This window comes from Piliocolobus tephrosceles, chromosome X, assembly GCF_002776525.5.
Source record: "Piliocolobus tephrosceles isolate RC106 chromosome X, ASM277652v3, whole genome shotgun sequence".
NCBI classification, from domain to species: Eukaryota; Metazoa; Chordata; class Mammalia; order Primates; family Cercopithecidae; genus Piliocolobus; species Piliocolobus tephrosceles.
This window is the reverse complement of record NC_045455.1, coordinates 34774834-34782811: the sequence shown is the minus strand read 5'-3', so window position 1 is coordinate 34782811 and position 7978 is coordinate 34774834. Positions and strand designations below refer to the sequence as shown.

Genomic DNA, 7978 nt, shown 5'->3' with positions numbered 1-7978 from the left:
AAGTGCACCATCCTGCCTCCGTTCCTCCAAACAATTATATAAAGTGAGTAGAAAAGTCATCTTTTTTCTGCCTGCAGTCAGTATATGCCAATTCTCACATATTATATATGATTATATTGAACTCAAGAGGTTTTAAGACAACAGAGAATAATTAAGATTTGGAATTTGGAAAGAGAAGGAAAAAAATCTCAAGTTGCCAGTTGTATTGGAAGTTCACTTTATAAGTCCAACTTGATTTAATTTTGAATATCCTTGTGCCTTGGAATTGAATTCTGAGACAAGAAAGTTAGCAATTTACATAATGGAATCTCTCTGGATAAAATCCTTGAGGACACGCTATATTCTAATTGTCACTTCTCTGTTGAAATTTCTTTTTACTGTGCCTCAGATGACAGTTATAAATGCAAGAACAATTAAATTGTTTTAAGGAAGAGGCACAGAGGTTGACATTTGATTTAGAATCGCTGAGAATTGAGAAAACTCACCTGGTGATAATATGTCCCCTAGTAAATTGACCAGCAGTAGATCCCCAATATAACCTGGTGATTAAATTTTATTTATATTTACACCTTGGGGGATACATTTGTAGGCATCTAGACATTATCATTGTGAGCTCACAGGTGTTTACAACTATTATTTTTAATAAAAATAATATAAAGAAACATGGCATTACTCATAAAACTCCTGTGATTCTCTATTCCCATTTCTTTCCATTTTGCATTGTCATAGAATGTCTGAGAATTTTATGCTTTAAAAGGACTGAACTAGAATTATGCTATTATTAATTTTAACCATCAAGTTAAAGTGAATATTTTGTGAAACTCAAAGCTGTTTCAAGAGTGGGTAGTAAGAAATTTTAATGTCTGAAGCCATACATAAACTAGGCCATACCCAACTCAGACTCTTGCACTCTATATAGATAGCCTTGACCTTTGAACTTCTATCTCTACAATAAGAGCTTTTCTATTTACTTTGAATTAGGTTTGGCTCAACAAAGCATTATTGGGTACAATTTTTTGTGCTAAGATGCATGGCACATAAACCAACCTATCTGACAGAGAATAACAGCACTATAGTAATACATTTTCCTACACTTAATGATATAAAACTTCTGCAGGGTAAACAGGTAATTCAGAAGGCAGGTTGATTAAATTTGTGTGTTTGTATCTGTGCACACATGTTAAGATTCAATTGAAAAGGTAATGCCAGACAAGCCTTTGGATGGAGAAATAATTGTACTGACACACTTATTTGGTGAAGAGGTGTGGAGGATAGTATATACATTATTACATTAAGTACCTCATGGAATCTTTTCCCTTCTTTATAATATGGCTTATTCTTCTTCTGCAAAAAGTTTATTTAAATTTATTAATTAGTATTTTGGAGAGGCAAAATAATTCCATCTGTACATTTTTATGAAAGCCTCACTACCTTGGTCTTTCTTTACCCTTGAGGATTGTCTTAGGACCAAATCCAACAACATATGCATAAATAAAATCCGGTGACCCTCTCTGCCCAAAATAAAATAAGCAACAATATTTTTTCAGATATATCTTTGTAGTCATTTTTTCAAGAAACAGAAATTTAAGGGAGCAAGATATGTATACAAGTGATGGTCACATTTATTGGGTAGACATTTTATAGGAAGAGGAAACTACATTTTTCTCCATAAAATTAAACTTCAATTAAGTAGTCATACTAGAATGCTTTCATTTAGTGACAAATAGTCTTATAAAAATAATAATGAGTACATTTGTCAAGAGCTTACCATGTGCCAGGTGTTGTTCCATTGTTACTCACATAAATTCACTTATTGAAGCTTGATGGCAACCATTTATATAGGTCTTATTATTATTCCCCATTTTTAAAGAGGAAATCAAAACATAGAAAGGTGAACTGATTTGCCCCAGGCCCTACAGGTGATACATAGCAGAGTCCAGATCTCAAACTCACAGATTAACCACTCTGCTATCGAATGTCTCAGGACCATATACCCAAATGTCCTTGCGTCTTCTGCTGCAATCCCAAGAGTGGAAAATCGACTCTAGGAACATGATTAATAGCATCTTTTTAATTACATTTAAAAAGTTAAAATGTTGGCTGACCTTTAAATTATAATAGATACAACATTTTTAGGCAAATACAATTAAAGTACATGCAACACAAAAATGTCTGATTTTTTTTTTTTGACACTTGTATAATCAGCCTTTGCCTGCCATATGGAAAGTACATGATTCTTTTTCGCTGAATAAATGAGATGGATGTCATGTTAATCCCACATTGATTCATTTATTTACTGGTTATTTTTTAACATGCTCATTGTTCATTGAGTCTCAGCACAGGTTAGGTATTATACTATGCACTGAGAATGTAGAGACTAATATATGAACCAAGCCTCAAGGAGCTCAATATCAAGTGCAAGTAGACACAGATGTCACCTAAATATGATAAATACTAAAGTTATTGAATACGTGTTTACTGACGCTTCTCAGAGAAATATGAGTCTCCTGTGTGAATATGTTGGGATGTGAGCCTAGTTTTTCAATGTTAGAAGTGTTTCAAATAAGTGAATAAAATCATACAGGAGAAGAGGTATATTCCTAGTCAATGATGACATTACGTTAAGACCGAGACTACATGATAGTGAATGAACTTTACAAAGAACTCTGAATAGTTGAGCGATCAACAGAGTCCTAAAGACTGTACCAGAAGCCATGGAAGAGTTAAAGCAATTTCTATAGTAAATAATTTAAGTGCAACATTTTGGATTGGTATTGACCATCTAGAAATTTGTGCAGTATTGCATTTCCTTTGGTTTGAAATTAAAGTATTATTTCCTAAACCAGTAAATATTAAATTATTGAAATATTTGAAGTAAAATTGAGCAAACTGACATGCTGAGGAGAAATTTGAATCAAGGAAGGAACTCCATGATATTTCAAAATGTGGCATAAAGTAAAGATATCTTTGTGTATAAGAGAAAATAGACTAAAATTTTCAATTTGTTCTCTGACAAGAAAATAATAATAAAATACTGGATAACAAATGAAGCCATTTTTCTTCAAGAAATAGTTTTTTTTCCCCCTCAGATTATCTTGTGTAAAACTGACTCCTAATATGTATTAATGATGCCTCATAAATAAAATATACCAGGAGAGAAATGAAAGCAGAGCTTCTTGTAGAAGCTCATCTCATCTTCCATCCTAGCTAGTGAGCTTTTCCCCTCTGCATTCATCTCCTGTGATTCTAAAGAGAATAATAAGATGCTGTTCTCTAATTAGGGAAGGGTTTTTAAATATGTTTTGAATTCCTGTGAATGTGAGGTGTTATATTTACTGTACCTGTAGTATACAAGGCTAAAATTCCCTCTAGCATTCTTTTTATGTCTCCCGTGTTGTCTTTGGGTTTTTAGCGATTCCTTTTTTTCTTTTTTTTTTTTCAGATGGAGTTTGCTCTTGTTGCCCAGGCTGGAGTGCAGTGGCCTCATCTCCACTCACCACAACCCCTCCGCCTCCCGGGTTCAAGCGATTCTCCTGCCTCAGCCTCCCGTATAACTGGGATTACAGGTGCGTGCTGCCACACCCGGCTAATTTTGTATTTTTAGTAGAGATCGTGTTTCTCCATGTTGGTCAGGCTGGTCTCAAACTCCTGACCGCAGGTGATCTGCCCGCTTTGGCCTCCCAAAGTGCTGGAATTACAGGCATGAACCACTGCGCCCAGCCGAGACTCTTTCTTAAATAAGGTATGAGAGGCTTGCAGTTCTTTGAACTGTAATATAGTTGTTCATTACCTTCTCTTTTCCGTCTTTTGATGTCAGCACTTGTCTGTAGTTATAGCCCCTGTTTGTTTCTGATATTACTAATTTGTAAGCTTTTTATTTTATTTCTCATGAACGGTGTTAGATATTTTCAATTTTATTGAACTTTTCAAAAATCCAGATTTTTGTTTCACTGATTTTATGTATTACTTTTCTGTTTTTTATTTCATTTATGTCTGTTCCTTCTTTTATTGTTTCCTTCTGCTTGCTCATGGCTTATTTTGCTCTTCTTTTTCTAGGTTCATGAGATAGGAGTTTAGATTATTTATTGGAGATATTTTCTATTTTCTAATGTAAGCATTTAATACTATCAATTTTCCTCTCAGCACTGCTTAAATTTTGTCTCATCAATTTGAATATGTTGTATTTTTAGTTTGTTTTACTTAATTTGATGCATACAATTTTTTAAAAGCATATTGTTTATTTTCAAGTGTTTAGAGATTTTTCTTTCTTTCTTTCTTTTTTTTTCAATTGCTGGTTTGATTTTATGGTGGTTAGAACATGCTCTGTAGGACTATAATTTTTAAATTTGTTGAAGTTTGTTTTATGGCCAAGAATATGACCTGTTTTAGTATATGTTTCATTAGTGCTTTAAAAGATTATATATTTTGTTATTATAACATGTAGTGTTCTGTAAATGTCAATTAGATACTGTTGATGGATGGTGTTATTGATTTCCTCTACATTCTTGCTAATTTTTATCTGGTTCTTCTATCTTGAATCCTCCATTACCACTGCCTTGTGATTTAGGAAAAAAATTACCTAATTTCTGAAACTCACTTTTTTTCACATGTAAATGGGTCATAGAATATTAACTTTTCAGGATACTTAAGAAAAGCAAATAAATATAAAATATGTGGCATATACAGAGACCTGAAATAATTATAGACGGTATTATTTTCATCTCTAGGGTTTGATAAATGAAGCAATAACTATCCTGAAACGGATTTACTCTCTGATACATTCTCCCAATCTTATTTCTGTAGATAGGCCATCACACTCAATTTCTCCCAAAAGTTAGTTAAAATACTACTAATAATTACATATTACTGTTTGGAACAATCTTTGGAAGTTCTTTACATTGGCTTTGGTAATGATATTTTGGATATCACACAAAAAACTCAGACTGCAAAAGCAAAACTAAATTAATAGGACTACATAAAACTAAAAAGCTTCTCCACAGCAAAGGAAATCATCCACAAAATGAAAAGCATCCTATGGATTTAGAAAAAATATTTGCAAATCACATATACAACAAGAGGCTAATACCACAAATTTATAAAGAACTCTTAAAACTCAATAGCAGGAAAACAAGTAACCTAGTTAAAAAATGGGCTAAGGATATGAACTGACATTTCTGCAAAGAAGACATAAAAATGGCCAGCAGGTTTATGGAAGGCATTTAACCTCATGAATCATAAGGCACATGGAAATTAAAACCAATATAAGCTATTATCTCACACCATTAGGATGGCTATTATCAAAAAGACAAGAGAAGACAAATGTTGGCAAGGTTGTGGAGAAAAGGGAACCCTCACATGCTGTTGGTGGGAAGGTAGACTGGTACAGCCCTTATGAAAAAGACCATGGAGATTCCTAAAGAGGTTTAAAATAGAATTGCCATATGACGCAGCAATCCTTCTTATGCTTATATATGAAAGGGAAATGAAATCACTATGGTAAAGATATCTGCACTTTTATGTTCCCTGCAGCATTAATCATGATAGCCAAGATATGGAAACAACTTAAATGATCACAGATGGACCAACAGATAAAGAAAATATGCTATATATAATCAATAAGTATTATTCAGCCTTAAAAATGAAGGAGATACTGCCATTTGCCACAATGTGGATAATCTGGAGGACATTATAGGTGAAATAAGTCAGAAACTCAAAGATAATGCATTATCTCACATATATGTGGAATCTGGGAAACAAAGAATTTCAAATATACAGAGATAGACAATAAAACAGTGGTTATCAGGAGTGGAGGTTGGGAGGAAGGGCAGGAAAATAAGGAGATGGAGGTCAAAATAGTAGATATGTAGCATAGATAAGTCTAGAGATCTAATGTGCAACATTGTAACTATGGTTAATACAATTGTATTATGTTAGAGATTTTTGTTAAGTAACTAGATTTTGCTGCTCTTGTCACAAAAAAAGTAACTATAAGATGACAGCTGTGTTAATTTCTTCACAATAATAACCATTTTACTATCTATATGTATCCCATAATGTTATGCTATAAAGCCCAAATATACATAATAAAATTTATGTTTTAAAAAATATGTTAAATCAAATAAGGGCAAAAAAAGAAAAGAAGATAAGATTTAAGAAAATGAGAGATATAAGTTTTAAAACCTGAGTGACTTTAATGTATCTGGCTTTGGGGAAAGCAAATATATTATTTGAGCCTTATTTTCCTCACTTTTCAAGTGCAGAAATTAATACGTGCTCTCAAGGTAGGTGTAAATATCAAGAAAGAATGTGTTATAATATATCTCATTTTTTTTATCATTGGTAGTTAATTCTCTACATAGTTTTTGCAACATTTTTACTACCAATGAATTTCTTCTGTACCACATTATTGATCCACATTCTGCTGAGAAAAGGATGGTTCTCTTTCCTGCTGCTGAAATGACTGGTCCAATTATTGCTTTACTACTTCCTAGTTGTGAATCCCGAAAATTTGAGACAGGTCTCAGTTAACTGAGGAAGTTGACTTTGCCAAGGTTGAGGACACGTGCCCATGACATAGCCTCAGGAGTCCTGACAACATGTGCCCAAGGTGGTCAGAGCACAGTTTGGTTTTATACATTCTAGGGAGACATAAGACAGGAATCAACATACGCAAGATGAACATTGGCTTGATCTGGAAAGACTGGCAAGTCAAAGCAAAGGTGGGAAAACTTGAAACAGGGAGGTGACTTCCAGGTCACAGGTAGATAAGAGACAAACAGTTGCATTCTTTGGAGTTTCTGATTAGCCTCTCCAAAGGAGGCACTCAGATACGTATTTATGTCAGTGGGCAGAGGGGTGACTTTGAACAGAATGGGAGGCAGGTTGACCCTAAGCAGTTCCCAGCTTGACTTTTCCCTTTAGCTTCATGATTTGGGGACCCCAAGATTTATTTTCCTTATTTCACATAATTTATAATTTTGACATGTTTCTCATACTTCATTTTACCATGTTTCTTCTAACAAATATATTCTATTTTTATTTCATTATTTGGCCTATATTTCACATCTACATGATAATTTTTTCAAAACTGACCAAGTGGCTGTAACCAATAAATTAGTGATTCTGTCCTCCTATTTTAAACTATTCTTGAACACAATCCCCTTCACCTTCAGGTACAGGCTATGATACACGTAGTGATCAATCTTCTTAGACTCAAGGTATCTTCTGAGCAGCCAGCGCAGAATCCTCATTCTCCTCATCCACGTGACCTTCTCTGGCATTCGGGCATTGGCTGTACCCTTCCACTTACCTATGCCCATGTGCCTGCCCTTCAGGCGGGCCAAGGTGTTTTTCCGGCATCGCGCCCATCTTTGATCAGCTTCCGGATCAGCTGACGGGAGTTGGCACTGGCAATTTCATTGGTCTCACTGGTGTCTAACCAGACCATCTTCTTGCCACAGTGGAGGACACCAGAGGCGAGCCTCTTCTGAAGCCTAAGCATACTCACGGCTGCGGCCACATATTCTCATGGAACACATCCACAAGCTGAAGGCAGACAAGGCCCTCAAGAAGCTCCTGGCTGACCAGGCTGAGGCCCGCAGGTCTAAGACCAAGGAAGCAGGCAAACACCATGAAGAACGCCTCCAGGCCAAGAAGAAGGAGACCATCAAGACTTTGTCCAAGGAGGAAGAGACCAACAAATAAAAGCTCCCCCTTTGTCTGTATATACTGGCCTCTGTGATTACATAGATCAGCCATTAAAATAAAACAAGCCTTAAAAAAAAGCTGAAATTGGATCCCTTCCTTACTCCTTATACAAAAATTAATTCAGGATGGATTAGAAACTTAAATGTTAGACCTAAAACCATAAAAACCCTAGAAGAAAACCTAGGCAATACCATTCAGGACATAGGCATGGGCAAGGACTTCATGTCTAAAACATCAAAAGCAACGGCAACAAAAGCTAAAACTGACAAAT

The 7978-nt window shown here is 34.9% G+C and overlaps 1 pseudogene; it reads right to left on the bottom strand.

Annotated features, from left to right (window-relative positions):
* Positions 1–7130: 7130 nt before the first annotated feature.
* Positions 7131–7511, bottom strand: LOC111521825 (annotated as a pseudogene).
* Positions 7512–7978: the final 467 nt, after the last annotated feature.